The sequence below is a fragment of the Lissotriton helveticus genome, chromosome 1_1 (assembly GCF_964261635.1).
Source record: "Lissotriton helveticus chromosome 1_1, aLisHel1.1, whole genome shotgun sequence".
Classification (NCBI taxonomy): Eukaryota; Metazoa; Chordata; class Amphibia; order Caudata; family Salamandridae; genus Lissotriton; species Lissotriton helveticus.
In genome coordinates, this window is record NC_136057.1 from 1,209,451,442 (window position 1) to 1,209,472,789 (window position 21,348).

Sequence of the window (21,348 nt, forward strand, 5' to 3'; positions counted from 1 at the left end):
AGATGTTATTGTATCTGTAATGGGTTCCGGGTGCCCATGACTCTCCGAGGAGAGTGAGAGCAGACGACGAAAGTCCAGACAGTTGGTGAGATTGCCTGACACTTTCCAGGCAAGAAGGTTCAAACTCCCCGAAACAACCAGGTGATGATCCTCTCCATCTGCGTTTAGGAGGAGGCCCTGAGTCGCGGGAATCAAGAAGGGAACGTCGCAAGAAAGTTCCAGAGCAGTGGGGAACCAGGCTTGAGACGGCCAAAAGGGAGTTATCAGAACAAGGGAGCATTGTTCCTGTCTCACCTTCTGAAGAACCCTCTGAATCATCGCAAAGGGGGGAAAGGCGTAAGGGCGAAGGGGAGCCCAAGGCTGGAGGAAGGCGTTCACAGCTAGAGCACCCGGGTCTGGCATCCAGCTGAAGTACTGGGGAAGTTGGAAGGTCAACCTGCTTGCGAAGAGGTCCACGTCGAAGGGACCCCAGAGAGTGTCCAGGGAATTGAAGATTGCCGCATCGAGTTTCCAGTCGCTGAAATCTAGAAGGAACCTCGAGTTCCAATCCGCTGAGATATTGGATTTCCCCGGGAGGTATTCTGCTCTCAAAGAAATTTTGTGTTCTAGACAGAACATCCATAATTTCTTGGCCAGATCCGATAGGTCTGCGGACCTCGTGCCACCGAGACGGTTGATGTAAGAGACCGCAGACACATTGTCCATTTTCAGAAGGACAGATCTGCCCTGAAGTGAGTGTCTGAAACTCATCAAGGCATAAAGCCCAGCGGTTAGCTCTAAAAAATTTATGTGGTGGGAGGACTCCGAAGGGGTCCAAACTCCGCCGGTGTCCTGGTCGAGGAGGCGAGCGCCCCAGCCATGGAGACTGGCATCTGATTCCAAGACGAAGTCTGGGGTGGAACCAAAGATAGCCCTTCCATTCCATGCATCCAAATTGTCCAGCCACCAAGCGAGTTCCAGTCTCGCTGGCTGATCCAGAGAGATCTTGTCCCCATACCAGAGACCGGACCGGAGGGCTTGGGCTTTCACCCTCTGGAGGGCACGGTAGTTTAGAGGGCCCGGGAAGATAGCTTGGATCGAAGAGGAAAGAAGACCCAAGAGTCTGGCTAGCTCTCGTAGAGAGAGAGATTGATGTTTCAGGACAAACCTGATTTCTTTTCGGATTTTCGCGATCTTCTTCTTCGGGAGTAAAAGAAGACAGCTTGAGGTGTTCACGGTGAAGCCTAAAAACTCCAGGGATTTTGAGGGAGTCAGGATCGACTTCTCTCTGTTTATAATGAAGCCGAGATCCTCTATCAATTCCATGGAGACCCTGAGGTCTTCTAGAATTTGTTCCTGGGTTTGAGACATGATAAGGATGTCGTCCAAGTAGATAATTAGGCGAACCCCTCTTGCTCTGAGAATCGAAACAATGGCTCTCATGACCTTGGTGAAACACCATGGGGCGGAAGAGAGACCTAAGGGGAGGGCTCGAAATTGGTAGAGGTGTCCGTCCCAAATAAATTGGAGGAAGGATTGGTGTTCCTTGGCCATAGGGATAGTAAAGTAGGCGTCCTTCAGGTCTAGCTTGACTAGCCAATCTCCTTGGAGAAGAAGGTCCCTGAGGAGATGGATGCCCTCCATCTTGAAGTGGCGATAGACCAGGTATTTGTTCACTTCCCGTAGATTTATGACAGGCCTCCAGCCTTTGTCCTTTTTCTCTACCAAGAAGAGGGTACTTACAAAATTCTTTTGTGACCAAGGAACCTCGATAATGGCTCCCTTTTTCAGCATAGAGGAGACCTCCTCCTTGGCGATAGCTAGGTGTTCCGGGGGGAGGTCCAAGGGTCTTGGAGTCGTGGATTGGTAAGGAATGTCCACGAAATCTATCGTGAACCCGCGGACAGTTTGTAGGACCCACGGGTCCTGAGTATAACTTTCCCAGACATGGTAAAACAATTTGAGCCTTCCCCCGACCTTTGGAGGGGAGGGAGGAAGGAGGGCACTTACTTGAGGTGTTGGTATTAGGTGCTCCACGGGAGGGGAAGCCTCTGCCTCGGGAACCACGAGCTCCTCGTTGGGGGTAGAACTACTTGTTCGAGGGGTAGTATCCTCTTCCTGCACCACCTCTTCCTCTGCCGGAGTTATAGGGCCGGAAGTTGGCACGGCCGAAAGAACGGCCCCTTCTTCCGGCCTGATCAAAAACATTAGATGGAAATACTTTTTTCAGGTTGCTCTGAGCCCTGTCAAGCGCCGTAAAGGTCGCGACGTATCTGCCAATTGACTTGATCATATCTTGCCCAAAGAGTAGGCCTTGAGGTTCGGAAGAAGGTTCTTTGTCGGCCAAGTCCCCGAGTTTCGGGTTAATTCTGTTTAAGACAGTTTTCCTCCTTTCCATGTTGAGGCTCGAATTGGCGTTCCCTAGGAGAACGATGGCTCTCTGGCTCCAACCCCTGATGAGTGCAGTGTCGAGGGGAGTATCTGAAATATAGGACTCCTCAGCAAGATCAAGGATTTTGGTGAGAGGGCCTAGGATGTCTAGTAGACGGTCCTGGCAGGATTTAAATGCTCTTTCGAGCCCCTTTCTAGGGTCCTTACCCAGTTTAAAGAGAAATTTAATGAGGTCTGGGTCAAGGTTGGGGGTCTGGCAGACCTTATCTCCAATCCATGGTCTCGGGCATTCGGCGCGCATAATGTTCCTTGTATCAATTTCCAAGGAGTTTCTCAACCATTTGGTTATAAACTTGCTGACATGTTCCTGGGGGGACCACTTAGAGCTATTGGGGCGTGAGATGTTGACCGGAGAAAACATTTCTCCCCCTAGGGGGTCAAGGATGGTATCCTTGGAGGAGGAAGGGGGATCTAAATCTGGAAAGGAGTTGGGGTCCGAGTCGGAGAGGTAATCATTAGGATCGAAAATGAACTCGTCGTAGGGTTCCTCGAAGGTCTCCTCCAGGTCAGAGTAGGTATCGGAAAGAGCACTAGCACCGTGACCAGTCGTGCCGCTTAGGACACCTTCCAGAGTTGTACCGCCAGGGGTACCCAACCTAGTTGTGCCGCGAGGGGCACCAATGCCTCTTGGAGCGCTAAGGCTTCCCGAATCCAGAGAGGTGCTTGGACCTCCAAAGTTCCCCGCACGACTATCTATAGTGTGCTTGGTTTTTCTAGGTGCTTTGGGCCTTGCAGGATCATTAGGGTGTTGCCCAAGGTCGCTGAGGGTCCTCTTACGAGACAATACCTCGCTAAAGGTATCGAGCATGCATGCTCTCATTTCCTTTTTCAGAAATTTTTTGAAAGCGTCACTATTGTGAGAGGGAGAGGAAGCAGTAGCATCCTCGCTCTCCATATCTGACATTTTGTTTGTTTGATAATGGAAAACAGAAGGCTTAACCTGCCTCTTATCTTTGCTCTTTTTTTTTTTTTTTTATCTGAATGAATGCCACGTTTTTTTTTTTTTTTGTAAGGTTATGCCTGCGCTGGTTATGCCTGGGTGTATTTGGGCAGGGTTGTGGTAAGATATTGCCGAAGCAGCAGTTTGTCGGTAGCTCACGAAAGCCTCGCAGCAACTGACGTGCTCGAGGCAGTGCTGGGAGAAGAGGAATGACCCTTAAGAGGCAGGGGGCGTTGCGCCGCCGCTGCCGAGGGTCATTCCTCTAACGCGGGACACGCGAGGCGGCGCAAGACACCGGGATGGCGTCGGAAGACGGCGCGAGGGGAAACGGACAGCGGGGGGAAACTGGCAGTGGAAGGTAATCCATTTCAGGATTCAAGGCATACCCAAGGGCCGATTCTGTCCACAGGAGCAAACTGGAGCCGAGTTTTAGCGGTCGGCGTGCAAGGCGGGTGTGATCGAGTGTACTGGGGGGTACAGGGAAGACACACGGTGCGGGGAAGACAACCAAAAATTGGAAGTCTTGAGGGGTCACAGCAAAGGGAACACAAACGCAGCAAATGGGAACACACGAGTCCCTATGGGGGTCAGCACGAGCGTATATATGTAAGCAAAACATAATCAGTACCATACATATGTATAGGCAAGGTTCAATAGGCAGCAATAAAGATCTATCAACATCAACAATAAGCACCTGGCCTTTATGGATAGTGTGATGTCACCTAATTCTTGTTCTTACCTTTGTGACGTAAGCGGCTGTGTGAGAGCTGCATTAAAAGGATTAATGCATAATGTAGCCTCCTGTCTTGCACAATTCTCTAGTTCAGCAATCACAACCAATAACTGCGCAACTTTCAATAACGTATTCAACCAATCTCAGCACAGATGTACACCAACCGACCAATCACAGCGCAACACACTGTGACTTCAATCTTGCTCTTTGCAGAAGGTCACCCTCCCAGAGGCACCGCTCTAGTGCTTCTGTCCTTATTTTTCAGGGATCGGTCACAAAAAGTAAAACTGGATCAATTCTACTCTGACCCCACTCACACCTTCTAGGGAGTCCCACAGGGCTCCTCATTGAGCCCAACCTTATTCAGCATCTATGTTGCCTCTTTAGCCAAGGTTATTATATCTTTTGGGCTGGAGGCTCTGTCCTATGTGGATGACACACAAATTATTTTGTCAATCACCAATAACATACAGGCGGCTGCAGCAAATTTCAAAAGCTGCATGTGGGCTGTGGCTTCCTGGATGGTAGACAACTACTGTTAGAAATGGGGATCTCTAGTTTGCAATGGTTTGCACCTTTGTCCAAATAGGGACCCTTGCTTCTAGTCAGGATAAGTGGGATACACTCCTGGATAACCCCTGATCCCCCCCTTTGTAGCTTGGCACAAGCAGACAGGCTTATCTCAGAGGCAGTGTGAAAAGCATTTGTGAACACATACAGTAATACAGTGAAAACACTACAAATGCACACCACAACAGTTTAGAAAAATAAGTATCGTTATCTAAACAAGACCAAACGGCAAAAATGCACTATACATTATTCAAAGTATTCTTAAAAGAATAGGTTATTCACTTAAATCAAGCTTCTAGCAACAAATAACTCCACTCTGAGTTATTATGACGTTGTGACAGAAGAAATCCCAAAGTACGATGCCGACCACGAGGTGTGCAACTTCGGGCCCCGGGTCAAGCGGACCCACAAAGAACAGTACCTTGGAATAGATGAAAACAAAGATAGTTCACGGTGTCGAGGAGGTGCGGCTTCGTTGGCGCTGCACGGCGTTCAACTTCTCATGACCCCTGGGAGGTGCAGCCTCGGTTCCTGCAGCGCAGGGGGGGGGTAAGACGACGGTTCCTTACTGTGTCGGGGAAACTACTGTTCATTACGATGGCGCGATGTAGATGGATACGGGGAGTAACCCATGTCGAGGATCGGCTCCACGGTGATGAAGTTGGCTTCAGAGTCGATGTGGCACAGCAGCAGGCATCGGGCCCACGTCACAAGTCGTAACAGCACTCACGGCTTCGAGCAGGTTACGACGTCGCTTGTTGGCGTCGATGTGGCAGGGCAGCCGTCGTCGGGTCTACTTCGCAAGTCAGAGCAGCGCTCAGGGCTTTGGTGCAGATTGCTAATAACAAGATAAGGGCTGGCTCTAATCAGTAAGGCTGAGCCTGATATAGATAAACAACAAGGAATATGCTAATACTGATGCTCAATTCTAAGCAGAATAAATATCCAAAATGTATAGACCACAGTTCAATACATCTGATTGCTATTAAATAGCTGTTTAATAGCAATCAGATGTATTGAACTGTGGTCTATACATTTTGGATATTTATTCTGCTTAGAATTGAGTATCAGTATTGGCATATTCATTGGTGCAGATTACGGCATCGCTCGCTGGGGTTGGTGTTGCAATTTCCTTCTGTAGCAGCTAAAACAGCAGTTCTCGTTGCAGGCAGACAGAAGGGGTGAAGTATTTGTGTTCCTGAGACTTCAAAATAGAAGGCAAGGTCAGTTTCAAGCCTGAGACTTCCTCAAGATAGTAAAAAGTACACAAAAAGTTCCTTTTCTCCTTTCCTTGGCAATAAGTAACCACTTCAGGCCAAGCCCAAACAGCACAGGGGCAGTCTCCTCCTTCAGCTTCCTTCGTTTCTCTCCTTGGTAAAGGGTTTGTCTTGATTCCCAGAAGTGATCTAAAGTTCTGGGGTCTGGGCGCCAATTTTTTTACTACTAAATCCTTTGTTCTCTGAAGACAGCGAGGGTCTGTACCCAGTTAGAACCAGTTCTGTCCTCCCTGGTGCAGCTTCCTGGCAGGAGGTGGAGACAGCATTGTTGAAAGCAGACCTGGCCCTGGCAGCTGAAAACAAATCTCCTCCCCCTACTCTCTATTCAACCATGGTCATATTCAGCCCAGCCCTGATTCATCAGACTGCTGGAGCCAAAGCCCTCTCCAGCTCCCTGTCACTCACAAATCAGACATGGAATACACAAACCTAGCAGAGGCATACCTGATGGTTAAACAAGAAAATACCTACTTTCTAAAAGTGGTATTTTCAAACACAGAATGTCAAAATCACCCACACTAAAATATGTATTTTAGCATTCTGAGTTCAGGCATACTAAACTCATTTTTCTACCTTGTTCCCTGGGTCAGTTAGGATTATAAGATGTTATAAGCAAACTGCCCATTCTGGCCTCAGGGAACAGGTAGCCTTGCAATAGTGAAAAACGAAATTAGCTGTAATTGACTATTAGGACATGCCACACTCACCAGGTCATGGCCTACCTTTCACATACAACGCACCCTGCCCATAGGGGTGACTAGCATATAGAAAAGGGAAGGTTTATGGACCGGCAAGTGGGTGCAGTTGCCAAGTCGACATGGCAGCCTCAGACTGCACACAGGCTCTGCAATGGCAGGCCTGAGCCATATTTTACAAGCAGCTTCGGTGGGTGGCACAACCAGTGCTGTAAGCCCACCAGAAGCATTTGATTTACAGGCCCTGGGCACACATGGTGCCCTGTACTAGGGTCTGACAAGTAAATCAAATAGCCAGTCATGGAGTCAATAATACATTACAACAATTTACAATAGAGAGCATATGCACTTTAGCACTGATCAGCAGTGGTTAAGTGCCCAGTGTCATAAAACCTCCAACAGCAGGCCGGAAAAAATACAGGAGGAAGGCAAAAAGTTCAGGAATGACCCTGCAAAAAGGGCCAAGTCCAACAACTACCTCCGACTCAATGGTGATAAGACAGAAGTCTTGATCTTTGGTAGTTAGAAATCTATATGGTCCTATTCTTGGTTGCCTGAAATGCCCGTCTCTTGCCCCAGCTCCCTGTCACTCACAAATCAGACATGGAATACACAAACCTAGCAGAGGCATACCTGATGGTTAAACAAGAAAATACCTACTTTCTAAAAGTGGTATTTTCAAACACAGAATGTCAAAATCACCCACACTAAAATATGTATTTTAACATTCTGAGTTCAGGCATACTAAACTCATTTTTCTACCTTGTTCCCTGGGTCAGTTAGGATTATAAGATGTTATAAGCAAACTGCCCATTCTGGCCTCAGGGAACAGGTAGCCTTGCAATAGTGAAAAACGAAATTAGCTGTAATTGACTATTAGGACATGCCACACTCACCAGGTCATGGCCTACCTTTCACATACAACGCACCCTGCCCATAGGGGTGACTAGCATATAGAAAAGGGAAGGTTTATGGACCGGCAAGTGGGTGCAGTTGCCAAGTCGACATGGCAGCCTCAGACTGCACACAGGCTCTGCAATGGCAGGCCTGAGCCATATTTTACAAGCAGCTTCGGTGGGTGGCACAACCAGTGCTGTAAGCCCACCAGAAGCATTTGATTTACAGGCCCTGGGCACACATGGTGCCCTGTACTAGGGTCTGACAAGTAAATCAAATAGCCAGTCATGGAGTCATTAATACATTACAACAATTTACAATAGAGAGCATATGCACTTTAGCACTGATCAGCAGTGGTTAAGTGCCCAGTGTCATAAAACCTCCAACAGCAGGCCGGAAAAAATACAGGAGGAAGGCAAAAAGTTCAGGAATGACCCTGCAAAAAGGGCCAAGTCCAACAACTACCTCCGACTCAATGGTGATAAGACAGAAGTCTTGATCTTTGGTAGTTAGAAATCTATATGGTCCTATTCTTGGTTGCCTGAAATGCCCGTCTCTTGCCCCTCTCCCGCACCAGTAGCAAAAAATCTTGGTGTTATAGTCAACAGCTCTCTTTCTTTTGACCCCCAGATCAACAGAATGGTCTCCACTTGTTTTGGCATCATTAGGATCCTGAGGAAAATCTTTCCAGGTCTTTCATTTTCTTCTCGAAAGCAGGCAGCTGTTGCGTTCGTCCTGTCCAGGTTGGATTACTGTAATGCCCTTTATCTGGACATCAATGAGGAATCGATCCATAAACTACAGCTTATACAGAATGCAGCGGCTACACTTGGGATGAATCTTCCTAAATTCCACCCTGTTTCGGTCTTTTTGTATGCTGCACTGGCTACCTTTAGGAAGGAGTATTTTGTTCAAGGCCCTCTTCCTTGTTCACAAGGCTCTTCATAATGTAGGCTCCGAAGGCATTAAAAGGCTCTTTCAAAGGTATGTCCATACCAAACAACTTCTGTCTGCCAGCAAAAACTGGCTGGTAGTTCCCAGATTTAGGAGAGCCAGGTCGGGGGGAATTCTCTCCCGCTGTGGGTCTCTGGACAAGACTCTTACTCTCTGTTCCGTAAGGCCCTAAAAACATGGCTCTTCACTATTTAACTGTTAGGCTCCTCTTTTTGCTTCCTATGACCATCGTCTCTATCTGCAGTGCCTTAATGCATGTGGGCAAAGTTAGCGCTTTATAAGACTAATATTCATTCATTCATTCATTCCTTTATAATTTTCTTCTGTTTCGAGTTTTCTAAGTAAATACACAAGCCAATATACAAGCGTTTTCAACAATGAAATCTGTCTGCTCCGCTAAAGAAAACTCGATTATCACTCTTACAAGGTAACTAAACAATTTTTTCTAAATTCTAAATGTTCATTCACTTCAAGTTAAATCTCAACAAGTGAGATTTAACCCGAATTGATAACGTTATTTCCTGTGATTCTGAGATCTACTATACCAATCGCTTACCACTAACACACAATAGAAAGTCCCTACTCATAAGATGTTGTCAGGAACGTTTCACAACAAACACCACAACGCAGCAGATAACCTACTCAGTGCCTTCTCACTAAGACCACCACATAGGTGTATATCTCGAAATCTTAGGCCACAAATGGACCCGATAACAGATTCAACTTCAACCTTTTTGCCTTGAGCGATATGGCGCATACAACTTTTCAACTTCAAATAACATCACATAGCCATTTTAAAACACCAAAATCTAAGCCAAAGCAATTGCAATGCACATCCCTAATAATACTCATGCTCTATCATTGAAATTAAGTCGTATTTCCATCAGTACTCTATCAATCCTTCTGCCAAACTATGGAAGTTTGTGCTTATTGGCTGGGCTGGGGAAATCTATTGTGGGCTCCCTAATTATTCACATCAGTAGACAAAACCATTACTCTGCTACCAAGTTTTATTGCAGCTGAAGCACTTGTCGCCGCTTTCTACTAGGAGTGGCCCCATACAGTTAACTTTTTCTTCAGAATCTATACTAGAGGCATTAGTTCTCAGATGGATCTTTCTTCATCGCTGTGAGGGGCGATAAAGCAGGATGTCCCACTGCCGGCCATCCACTGAGAGCCAATAATTGGCATCCAATTGACAATTTAGAGGTCAGGTTTAAATATACTACTCTCAGAACCATGCTGCAGTAATAAAGTATTGCAATTGGTAGGCCCAACCTTCTACAGAAGTTATGTCTGACAAGAATTATCAAAACCAATAGGTCTGCTGTGGCAACATGGAACAAGAGCAAAAGAACCTGATGTTCTGAGAATAATCTATGACTCTATCATGCATTTAGAAACTAGATAATTGTAGGCAAGAACATTAAGACACAATAAAAGATTCAGGCAAATTGAGATAATTTGGTTATTATATTAAAGATCCAACATCAATGCACATAAGCAGCATTTTTAGAAATGTAGTCATGAGTTTAACAGCTTGTAGTATGAAACCACATATTTAGACAAGTAAGTGTATCTCTGAATAAAAGCATCCAAAAGAGCATGGTTCAGAATTTGAGATTCTAATCACCAGCAAAGGCAGGAGCATGGATCAAAAGAATTCACAAAACATGGGCAAAGGTATCAAGTTAAACTCCACTAGGGACAAGCTCATGGGCATGGGCAAGTGGAATAGAGCATTAATCAGGAAAGTTCAGGTGTACTCCAGGGGCAGCTCCTCCACTAAGGTGGTCAAAACTTCACCCCTTTGTTCTGAGAGCAAAAAATAAATAAAAATAACATTATTATACTGTCGTTATTATCATTTTCTTTTTCCTATCTACAGGCCTGGGTTAGGGCGGGTTGGGGCCCGCCGTCTTGGGCCAACCAAACTGTCATGCGCACTTTGCATGCCCAGGCTTCCTGCCCCCATCTGCGAGCTGAACCATGGCACTCAGACCAAGCACAACACTGCATTGCAGCATTGTGATTGGCTTTGGGAAGCCTGGGTGCTTCCTGGTTCTGGGACTGCCAGGAAGAGAAGCAACGACAGAGAGACTGCAGCTGTGAAAAAATAAGTGGGGTTTTTAAAAACAAAGTTTGTTTTGTTTGCAAAATACTCCTGCCACTCCCGTTCCCTGAAAGCCACCACTGGTCTGGTATCTCACCAGACAGCTCCAAATTGTCCAGCAGGTGAGTTCATCAGCAAGGGGAAAAAGCAAGGGGCATATAAGGATAAACTAGCAGGCAGGCTTGAGGCAATGATAGTTAAGGGGGCCTCCCTACTTCCAGGAAAGTCACTTTTTATACTCAAATCGCCCATTTGTGACATCAGTTGTCACTATGCGATGGTCTGATCATCATGTGATCATTCTTCCATTCACCAGCAAAATGATATTCTAGCCTACTTTCCCACGCTGGTCATGAGAAACTACTATCAGATTTGTCCTCACAGGTCAATTGAAAAATAGCGTATTAACTTTGTTGTTCTACATGGATATAGTCCAAAGGTTGGGTTCCCACCAATTCACACACCAAGAAATATTGAAAAAGTGTCTTGATAATTAAAGAATGTTGAATAAACAGAAAAGATAAAGTAACATTTGAGGAAACGTAACAAAGGTCCATTACACCAGGCTATGAGCTAATGCAGCCTAGGGGAAAAAGGCAATTCAATGTATTTTAAAGTTAGCATTTCTTATTTAGTGAAAACAAACTCATAATTATGTTCAAGGATATTAAAATGTATCAAACATATCACATATGAGCATATTTATAATGTTGTCAGTGATTAGAACATACAAATGTTCAACTCAAATTATGACCTACTACCAAAATTTCAAAAGTACCTACATGTAAACTATTTCTAAAAATCATTAAAATAAAATTGTTTCTAAATATGTGAGATTTTTAATGTTAGGCACCTACACTGAAAGTTTCAATCATATAGCATATTGCATATAAGAATTGCACCAATTTCCATACTGTCTTTCTATACTGTTATGGTGCTCCACAATGAAGTTAGTGGGAATGCTAACTTTCATCATTAATTTTTCATGACTACTTTATTAAAACTATAAGTAAATCTGTTAATAAACATGTTAAAGTCATTATTTTAATATTCTATCTATCCAAGCATACTTTTATGGTGCTGTTGCTTCAACTTTTCTTAGTTTCAGTGTTGCTTTTCTAGATGTGCACAAAATGCACATTTGAGTTTTTGTTTATAGGCCGTGTAAAGAATGATCAGTTTTTGCGCTTAATCAATCATGAGAGCCAATATGCACCTAAAAAAACAAGCTATTTAAGCATTGAAGTCAAACTTAGATCCTAGATTTTTAAATAAAATTGTGAATAAGGGTCACAGACTTAAACTTTGATGGACTATTATCAGACTCATTTAAAAGTATTATTTCTGACAATTGAACAATGTAAAGAGACTACTTATTTTGGTGTGATGGATTACAAATGTTTTCAAAAATATGTATGCTTATAAGAACTGAATGTGATGATAAATGTTTCATATGATCTGTTTTGAGACCAAAAGTAACATTTGAGGAAACGTAACAAAGGTCCATTACACCAGGCTATAGATAATGCAGCCTACGGGAAAGAGGCAATTCAATGTATTTTAAAGTTAGCATTTCCTATTTAGTGAAAACAAACTCATAATTATGTTCAAGGATATTAAAATGTATCAAACATATCACATATGAGCATATTTATAATGTTGTCAGTGATTATAACATACAAATATTCAACTCAAATTATGACCTACTACCAAAATTTCAAACGTACCTACATGTACACTATTTCTAAAAATCATTAAAATAAAATTGTTTCTAAATATGTGAGATTTTTAATGTTAGGCACCTACACTGAAAGTTTCAATCATATAGCATATTGCATATAAGAATTGCACCAATTTCCATACTGTCTTTCTATACTGTCATGGTGCTCCACAATGAAGTTAGTGGGAATGCTAACTTTCATCATTAATTTTTCATGACTACTTTATTAAAACTATAAGTAAATCTGTTAATAAACATGTTAAAGTCAGTATTTTACTATTCCATCTATTCAAGCATACTTTTATGGTGGTGTTGCTTCAACTTTTCTTAGTTTCAGTGTTGCTTTTCTAGATGTGCACAAAGTGCACATTTGAGTTTTCGTTTATAGGCCGTGTAAAGAATGATCAGTTTTTGCGCTTAATCAATCATGAGAGCCAATATGCACCTAAAAAAACAAGCTATTTAAGCATTGAAGTCAAACTTAGATCCTAGATTTTCAAATAAAATTGTGAATAAGGGTCACAGACTTAAACTTTGAGGGACTATTATCAGACTCATTTAAATTTCTGACAATTGACAAATGTAAAGAGACTACTTATTTTGGTGTGATGGATTACAAATGTTTTCAAAAATATGTATGCTTATAAGAACTGAATGTGATGATAAATGTTTGATATGATCTGTTTTGAGACCATAATTACATTTGCTTTGCTGAATATTTATCAAGACAAATTTTGACAAGTTACTAGTTAAGCATTTATATTCTAAAGCAAAACAACTCTGTGGTGTATGAATGTGCATTGAATATTATGTCATCCCAGGGATGAATAATTTTCATGATCTATTGGTCATTTGTGGGTGCATGAGCATTCTTAGCTTAACATTTCATCTTACTAAACAAGTATGATTGTCATCAAACCTTCAATTATGATATTAGCAAAAACCTTAGTGTATTGCCTCCATCTTGAGGCAATGCCCTTCAGGTCAGTTTCCCCTAGACACTATACGATACTGATGGAGCAAGGTTTCATACGTACAGAAACTTGCTTGTATTCAACCCTCTCGAAATAACCTTCAACTTATTAATCAACATGTTTCGTCCTTTAATATTTGCATTACATGACATATTTAGAAAGCTGGGGAAGCTTGGATATGTGCTTTTACTAACATTAACCCGAGTGTCTTAAAATGGCCACCAGAAACACAGGCACTTTACGGCGCATGCGTCCGCCACATCTACGTGGTGTGACGTATCTCTGCCTTTGGTGGGAAATCTTTGCTTCTGTGTACTAGTGCCAGAAATGGACGATTTAAATCTCACATGCTAATGCTTATGCTGCTGCTTATACTAAGCTTGTTCGTTCTGCTTAACTATTAATGCAAAAGTTAAAATAAAGTAATGGGGTAAGAGTAGAGATAGGTGGTATACAGTGCATTCATTTATTTTTGTATTCTAATGTGTCTTTCTTTGACTTTGGTACTAGCTTGTATTATGGGCCTTAAATGAGATGAAAACTCCATATTGAATAAGCCGCGCCTGCGCAACAAATCCCTGAAAGTCATCCAGTCATTGGCATTGAAAGGCTGCCAACACACTTCTTACCCATTATGTTCCTGGGAACCTGCTCTACTGACCTCTAAAGAGGAAGCAAGAAGACTCAAACAAATACAATGTATATAATTTGTATGCCAATATTGTTGGGTGGAATAAAGTCATGGGAAAATAAATTGTGGGTGGAGACATGATCAATACAAGTCAATTGAAATGATCTCATCTTAGTATCACTGAAGGGGAAAACATAGATTTGCAACATTTAGGGGTGGTACATTGCCCTGGAAATAGTATAACTAAGGTAGGTTTAGTTAGAGAAATTGTCCGACTTGTCCGAATAGCTGACCTGTCACTGACCCAAAACATGCTATAGGAGATTGAGAGCAGAGGAGCTGGCGAAGCACCTTGTCAGAAGAATCGAGGTGTTTCGGGAAATTATCGATTACCCAGTCAGGGTACTAATTGGCTTGCTGAGAGAGAGGGGTGTGACGCTGGAGTTGCACTTAGATGAGTTCACCTGTTCTGATCTGCACTTGTCATGTCCCGTGGGCACCTGATTAGTCGGGAGCTGAGCCCTGGTCTTTTTGCCCCAGCCCGTGACCAGGATTGGTCATTGCACCATTCTAAGCAAATATATTCCATGTGGTATGTCCTTGTGCTATTTCCCTTTCTCACCCTTCCCAGGTACCAATGTTTAAAGCTGTTACTGTGATTTCTTACAAACTTTATGTCCTGTTGATTATATTTTTGCTTGTAAAATTTATGGTCACGAGATGGTGGCCTCTTTCGTTTTGACTCAGAAAATCTTGCATAGAAAAAGCTTTTAAAACTTTCCATGCGTCTGTGATTATTACAGGAAAAGTAAATGTGTTCAAATATTGCCTGTTTATGCTAACTCCCTCTTCGATCCCTAGGACTTATAGCTAGGGTGACAAGGATTGGTAAGTCATGGTTTATAGGTATAAGTCTTAAAAGGACTCAAAGTACTGATAGGTGATTAGTTAGTAATCACAGGCAGGACTGCTAGTTCAAAGTGTGAATGTTTTCGGGGCCCAGGTGAGTATGGTAAAACTGAGCAAGTGGTTCCGCGTGCTCTATCAGTACCCCTAGACTCATTTTATTTCTTTTTGAATGGAACTTAGTATTGTGACTGTGCTACTGTTTATTTACCTTACTCTATTTATTATTTGTCATCTGACTTGAAGCAGATCTTTGGAGATTAATATATATGGAAAACAGCTGTCCTCGGTCTCATAATGTCTAGGTTTGATAATGGAAATACACTCTATCTGGATATTTCTGGGCGCCTACTGATTCGCCTTCAAATTATCCAAAACACAGCAGCGAGAATTATATTCAATGAACTCTAGAAAGTGAGCGTCTAAACACCTACACAACCTTCACTGGCTTCCTGTGCAGAAAATAATTATTTTCAAGATGTTGTGCCTTACCAGCAAGGCCATAAGCTGGACTGGCCCGAAGATTCTTCAGAGCAACGTACTTTCTTATCACACTTTGCGTGGTCTTCTATTATCCAATGTGTCTTTGCTATCTTTTGCAAAAATACAGCACAGCTGTAGTGCGAGTGTGCACTCTCTTATTTAGCTCCAAAGCACTGAAATGCCCTGGCGCTTAAATTTCAATGCAAGACGAATGTCTTGGTTTTCTAGAAGCACTTAAAAACCTAAATCTTTTAGTGAGCCTTGTAGGGCTTTCTGGTAGTTTCATGAGTACTCTCTGTATACATGTCAGGTGCTTTTTAGCACGAGGACAACCATTTGGATATTAGAGAGCTTTACAAATTGAATAATAATAACAATAATAATACTAATAATAAATGTTTCGAATGTATCAATTTTTGCAGACATTTTGGATAAAGGTTATCAGTGATTGCTAGGCTTACATCACAACTTACACAGGGAGTACCATTTAATTGGAGGACTTAACAAGAAAAGGCATTTCAGAGTCTTAAAGAGACCTTTATCCCCGTTTTTAAATATCCTACTAGTGAATTACACGTTATCCACAAGACAAATGCCTCAACATATGCTATTTAAGAGATTCAATCACAAAAAGATCCAGAGGCTGAGACAATACACCTTGTATCATATTTTTCTCAAACCCTCAGTGTCACAGAGATTAGTTAGACTCCCTACAATAGAAAACTATTGGCTATCAAAGATCTTTGGGCCCATTGTCAGCACTGCTTGTAGAGGGCTCAGCAAATGATTACAATCTGGACTGATCACAAAGATTTAGAATTTCTAAAGTCAATGAAGTGCATGCATCCAAGGCATGCTCGGAGGTCTCTATTGATTTTTTCTCCAGATTTAACTATTAAGTTGCAATGGGCTAGGTAACAAGCACAGAAAAGCTGACTCGTCAATGAGAAGAACTAAAACTGCTTATTAGATCCAGATGTAAACAGGAAAAATGAATGAAGATGCAGAGACCACCTTACAATCCCTAAAAGAATGAAATCAAACCCTCAACATAGCAAAGTGACTTCCATAAAATCCAGCACATCAAAAACTAAATGAGACCTTCTTTGGTACAAGGGAAAATCTTTCATTCCAGATACTATATTACATAACATAATCCTAAAATGGCAACATAAATCCCCTGTGACAGGACACCCAGGAATTCATAAAACGCCTGAGTTTATAACATATCAATTTTAGTGGCCTAAAATTAGAAGAGAGTTGTAAAGAAATGTGTCATCTGTCCAAACGTCAAGCCTTCCAAGAGAAAACCAGAATCCCTCAGAAAAATCAGAAACGAGTAGAACAAAAAGATCCTCAATTCCAAAAAGGAATTTATTAGATCAGAACTGGATAACGCCGAAAACAGACCACGGAAACTATTCGAGATCTTGAAGCAGCACTCCAATAAGTTGGCCACATCTGCCCAACTGAGTTGTGAAGCATTCTCAACATTCTACACCGACAAGGCCAACACGCTTGAAAGAGAGCTCAGGATGGCAGTCAACAACCTTTCTAACCAACCACCCACACTGAACAATACCACCTCGACAATCGACAATGATAGGGCAAAAAACAAAGCACAGTGGGATATCTTCAAGCTATATGACCAGAATACCATCGCTAAAATGCTCTCGGACAGCAAACCTAATTACCACTATAATGACCCACTCCCTTCTAAATGCCTGAAAAAAATCAGCCATATCGTCATCCCAATATGGACAAAAATAATAAATGCCTCTCTTTCTCAAGGGATCCTTCCAGAATGCCTAAAAGCAAGTCAAGTTGTCCCCATCATCAAAAAACCTACAGCGGACCCGGCAGATCCTAATAACTTTCGCCCAGTAACCAGTATTCCATTACTTGCCAAATTAATTGAGACATCTGTGCAAAATCAACTGAGCCATCATATAGCCAGTTTCATGATGCTGAACGACTGCCAGTCGGGGTTCAGAACAGGCCATAGCACGGAAACAGCGATCCTACATATTGTCGATGAAGTGTTACAGGCCCTTCATGACACGATGAGACTGTCTGGAAATGTGCTGAAATGATTTGAATCCTTCCTTCAGAATAGAACTCAAAGATTCCTGGTCAACCAGACACTATCCCCATCATGCACTAACTCAATTGGAGTCCCACAAGGATCTAAACTTTCTCCATCACTTTTCAACCTGTATGTCGAACCTCTTACAGAAATTCTCTGTGACGCAAACATATCCTATCACATGTACGCGGACGACACGCAGATATACATCAATATTGCGTCTCTGGAAGACATCAAGTTAATGAATGAGGCCTTAAAAGTGTCATTACTCTACTATCATCTGAAGCTTAATGCACAAAAAACGGAATTCCTATTAATTTCACCACCGAAGAACCACACAGGAGCGAAGGAATGGACCAAACTGATCACAGCACTAAACTGCACCCTACTCTAGTGGACTCAGCAAAATTACTAGGAATCACGCTGAATAAGAACTTAGACATGAAAGCCCACATCAAATCAATGGCACAAAGTGCCCGATTTCACTTGAACTACATTAGAAAAGTGAAATGATTCATTTCTATGGTGGATCTCAAATTGGCAGTCCAATCCTTAGTTATCTCAAGGATTGAATATGGATGTACAACCTTAGCAGGTCTACCAAATATTTCCACAGCACCACTAAAAGCATGCCTCAATGCAGCTGCAAGAATCGTCGCCAGAGCGAGGAAATTTGACCATATCTCTCCACACCTGAAAGCGTTAAACTGGCTACCATACGAAGCCAGAATTCAACTCAAAATGGCATGTATTACCCACAAAGTGCTCCACTACAAAACACTAAGATACCTGGCCCAGAAAATTGAGCTATTAGGAGGAAGCAGACCAGCCAGGAGTGCCAAGGAGCTGTTGCTGAGACCACCCATCTTCCGGAAGAAAAAAACATATGATAGAGCTTTCTCGGGAGCAACCCCCAGAATGTGGAACTCACTCCCTCCAAACATTAGGAAAATTCCAAACACGGCAACATTCAAGAGGGAAGCTAAGATCTTCCTAATGAGTAAGTTCCTTCCATAGGCAAGACAGTTCATCATTAGCACTGTGACATAGATGTTTCCAAAACAGAAGAACATGTGAGTAAAGAGAAAGTCACCAGTTATATTGGGGATAACCTTTGTTGGTTCTATACTACCCCAGACTTATGGATGTAGAATGCATGGAAAAAGACACTTCCGAACTATTTGTAATGGAAGTCGCAGTACACCTTGTACAGTAAGCAATTCCAATAACTTTTACCGTAACCTTAAAGATAGCCATATACAGGAATTATATAGATATATGTTATTTCACTGTATATATTTGTGCTAATACTGTATAGCTGTATACCTAACTTTCCTCATATCATTGTGAAATGTTCTGCTATGCAGAAGATGTATCTCTAACCAGTGGTCGAAGTGGGAAAACAAAAGTAGGGGAACTGTGGGTGGAGAATCAGGGGGCGGGAATAACTGAAGATTGAATCAGTGGGCGGAGTCAGGGGTGTGGCTAGAAATAGCAAAACATACCAATTTTTAGTACATTTAGCATTTCACTGACCAGTTACATCTTATAACATTATTTAATTAAAAGAATGGATATGTTTATTTGAGGTTTAATTCAGGAAAAAGCAAACACGCATAGGGAATACAGGTTTATGTAAAGCATGTGAAATATAAGCAGGAACAACATGTTACCTTAATGCTTTTACTCTCATTGTTCAGAAATCCATGATTATTTTTTGTCTCAAACATTGAGGTCATGAATGCAGGGCTCCTCCTATACACACGTGTTAACCCCTTCCACGCTCATGACGAGCTGGGCTCGTCATGAGGTAGCCTCCTCGCACGCTCATGACGAGCCCAGCTCGTCACGTAACATGCGTTTTTAAAAAACTCAGCGTACGGGCGGAATTCCGCCCGCACGCATGCGGTTAAGCAAGGCTCAGAAGAGAAAGGGACTCTTCAGGAGAATCTAGACTCAAGGAAACCCACAAAGGCTCCTTCATATTCATGTCCGCCAGCTAGCTGCTCAATCATAATATAGCAAAAAGAACAACTGGTGGGCAGAATGCAGGAGCAATATCATACATTCACCCCAGTGCAGAGATCTGGGCCTAAATCCATTGTTTCTTTGCTCACCATGCCATTCCAGTTTGGACCCAGCCATATGCAAATCAGTCTTGATCCTGCACCCAATGAGAACAGTCCAGCCCGAACTGCTAGGCCAGGTCCTCCCTGGACTGGAAACAAGCATCCTTGGACCGGTTTCCGGCTTTCAGCCCTCATCAGCCAGGATAGCTTGATTCCAGTGGCATGGGGAGCACGGGACTATTGTCTGAGCATACCTGTGACAAATGCAAAAAGAACAGTTGATGGACAGTAGGCAGAACAATGTCATACATTCACCCCAGTTCAGAGATCTGGGCTTAAATCCATCGTTTTTTGCTCACCATGCCATGCCAGTTTGGACCGAGCCATATGCAAATCAGTCTTGATCCTGCGCCCAATGTGAACAGTCCAGCCCGAACTGCCAGGCCATATGTATTCAAGTGTCCTTTCATTCGGGAAGTGAACACAAAGCAGTACCCACTGAACTATGCACATAACATATTGCTCTTTGATAAGCATGGTACATGTTCTTTGCAGCAGGCATATTACCCCTCTGCACTACCTTAGATGAGTAAAACAGCCACTAGACAAAACATGCTCCCATCTCTCTCCAGCAGGTACATTGATCACCAAAGTTATCTTGGCACTTGTATTGTTGACCGAAACCTGCTGAATATACAAAGAACTTTGCAGTGTTTTCAAAACTCCTGCACTTGTACAAAACCGGTCCCCCCAAACTAAACTGGCCCCCTACCCTTCCAGTCGCCCTGGGAAACGCCTGCCCCTGCCCTTTCACTGCTCCAGTCCAGTCAGTACTCCTGCTCATGCTCGATCAACACTCCTGCTTCGTCAATTCCCCTGCCCCCTCCCTTCTCCTGGTCCGTCACTTCTCCTGGCCCGTCACTTCTCCTGGCCCGTCACTTCTCCTGGCCCGTCACTTCTCCTGGCCCGTCACTTCTCCTGGCTCGTCACTTCTCCTGGCCCGAAACTTCTCCTGGCCCGTCATTTCTTCTGGCCCGTCACTTCTCCTGCCCTGTTCACTTCTCCTGCCCTGTTCACCGCTCCTGCCCTGTTCACCGCTCCTGCCCTGTTCACCGCTCCTGCCCTGTTCACCGCTCCTGCCCCGTTCACCGCTCCTGTCCTTTCACCGTTCCTGTTCTTTCACCGCTCCTGTCCTTTCACCGCTCACACCCGGGTACTGCTCTAGCTCATGCCCCGTCACCTCTCCTGCCCCGTCACCTCTCCTGCCCTGTCACTTCTCCTGCCCCGTCACTTCTCCTGCCCCGTCACTTCTCCTGCCCCGTCGCTTCTCCTGCCCCGTTCACTGCTCCTGCCCCGTTCACTGCTCCTGCCCCGTTCACTGCTCCTGCCCCGTTCACTGCTCCTGCCCCGTTCACCTCTCCTGCCCCGTCTCCTCTCCTGCCCAGTCTCCTCTCCTGCCCCGTCACTTCTCCTGCCCCGTCACTTCTCCTGCCCCGTCACTTCTCCTGGCCCGTCACTTCTCCTGGCCCGTCACTTCTCCTGGCCCGTCACTTCTCCTGGCCCGTCACTTCTCCTGCCCTATTCACTTCTCCTGCCCTGTTCACCGCTCCTGCCCTGTTCACCGCTCCTGCCCTGTTCACCGCTCCTGCCCTGTTCACCGCTCCTGCCCCATTCACCGCTCCTGTCCTTTCACTGTTCCTGTTCTTTCACCGCTCCTGTCCTTTCACCGCTCACGCCCGGGTACTGCTCTAGCTCATGCCCCGTCACCGCTCCTGCCCTGTTCACCGCTCCTGCCCTGTTCACCGCTCCTGCCCCATTCACCGCTCCTGTCCTTTCACCGTTCCTGTTCTTTCACCGCTCCTGTCCTTTC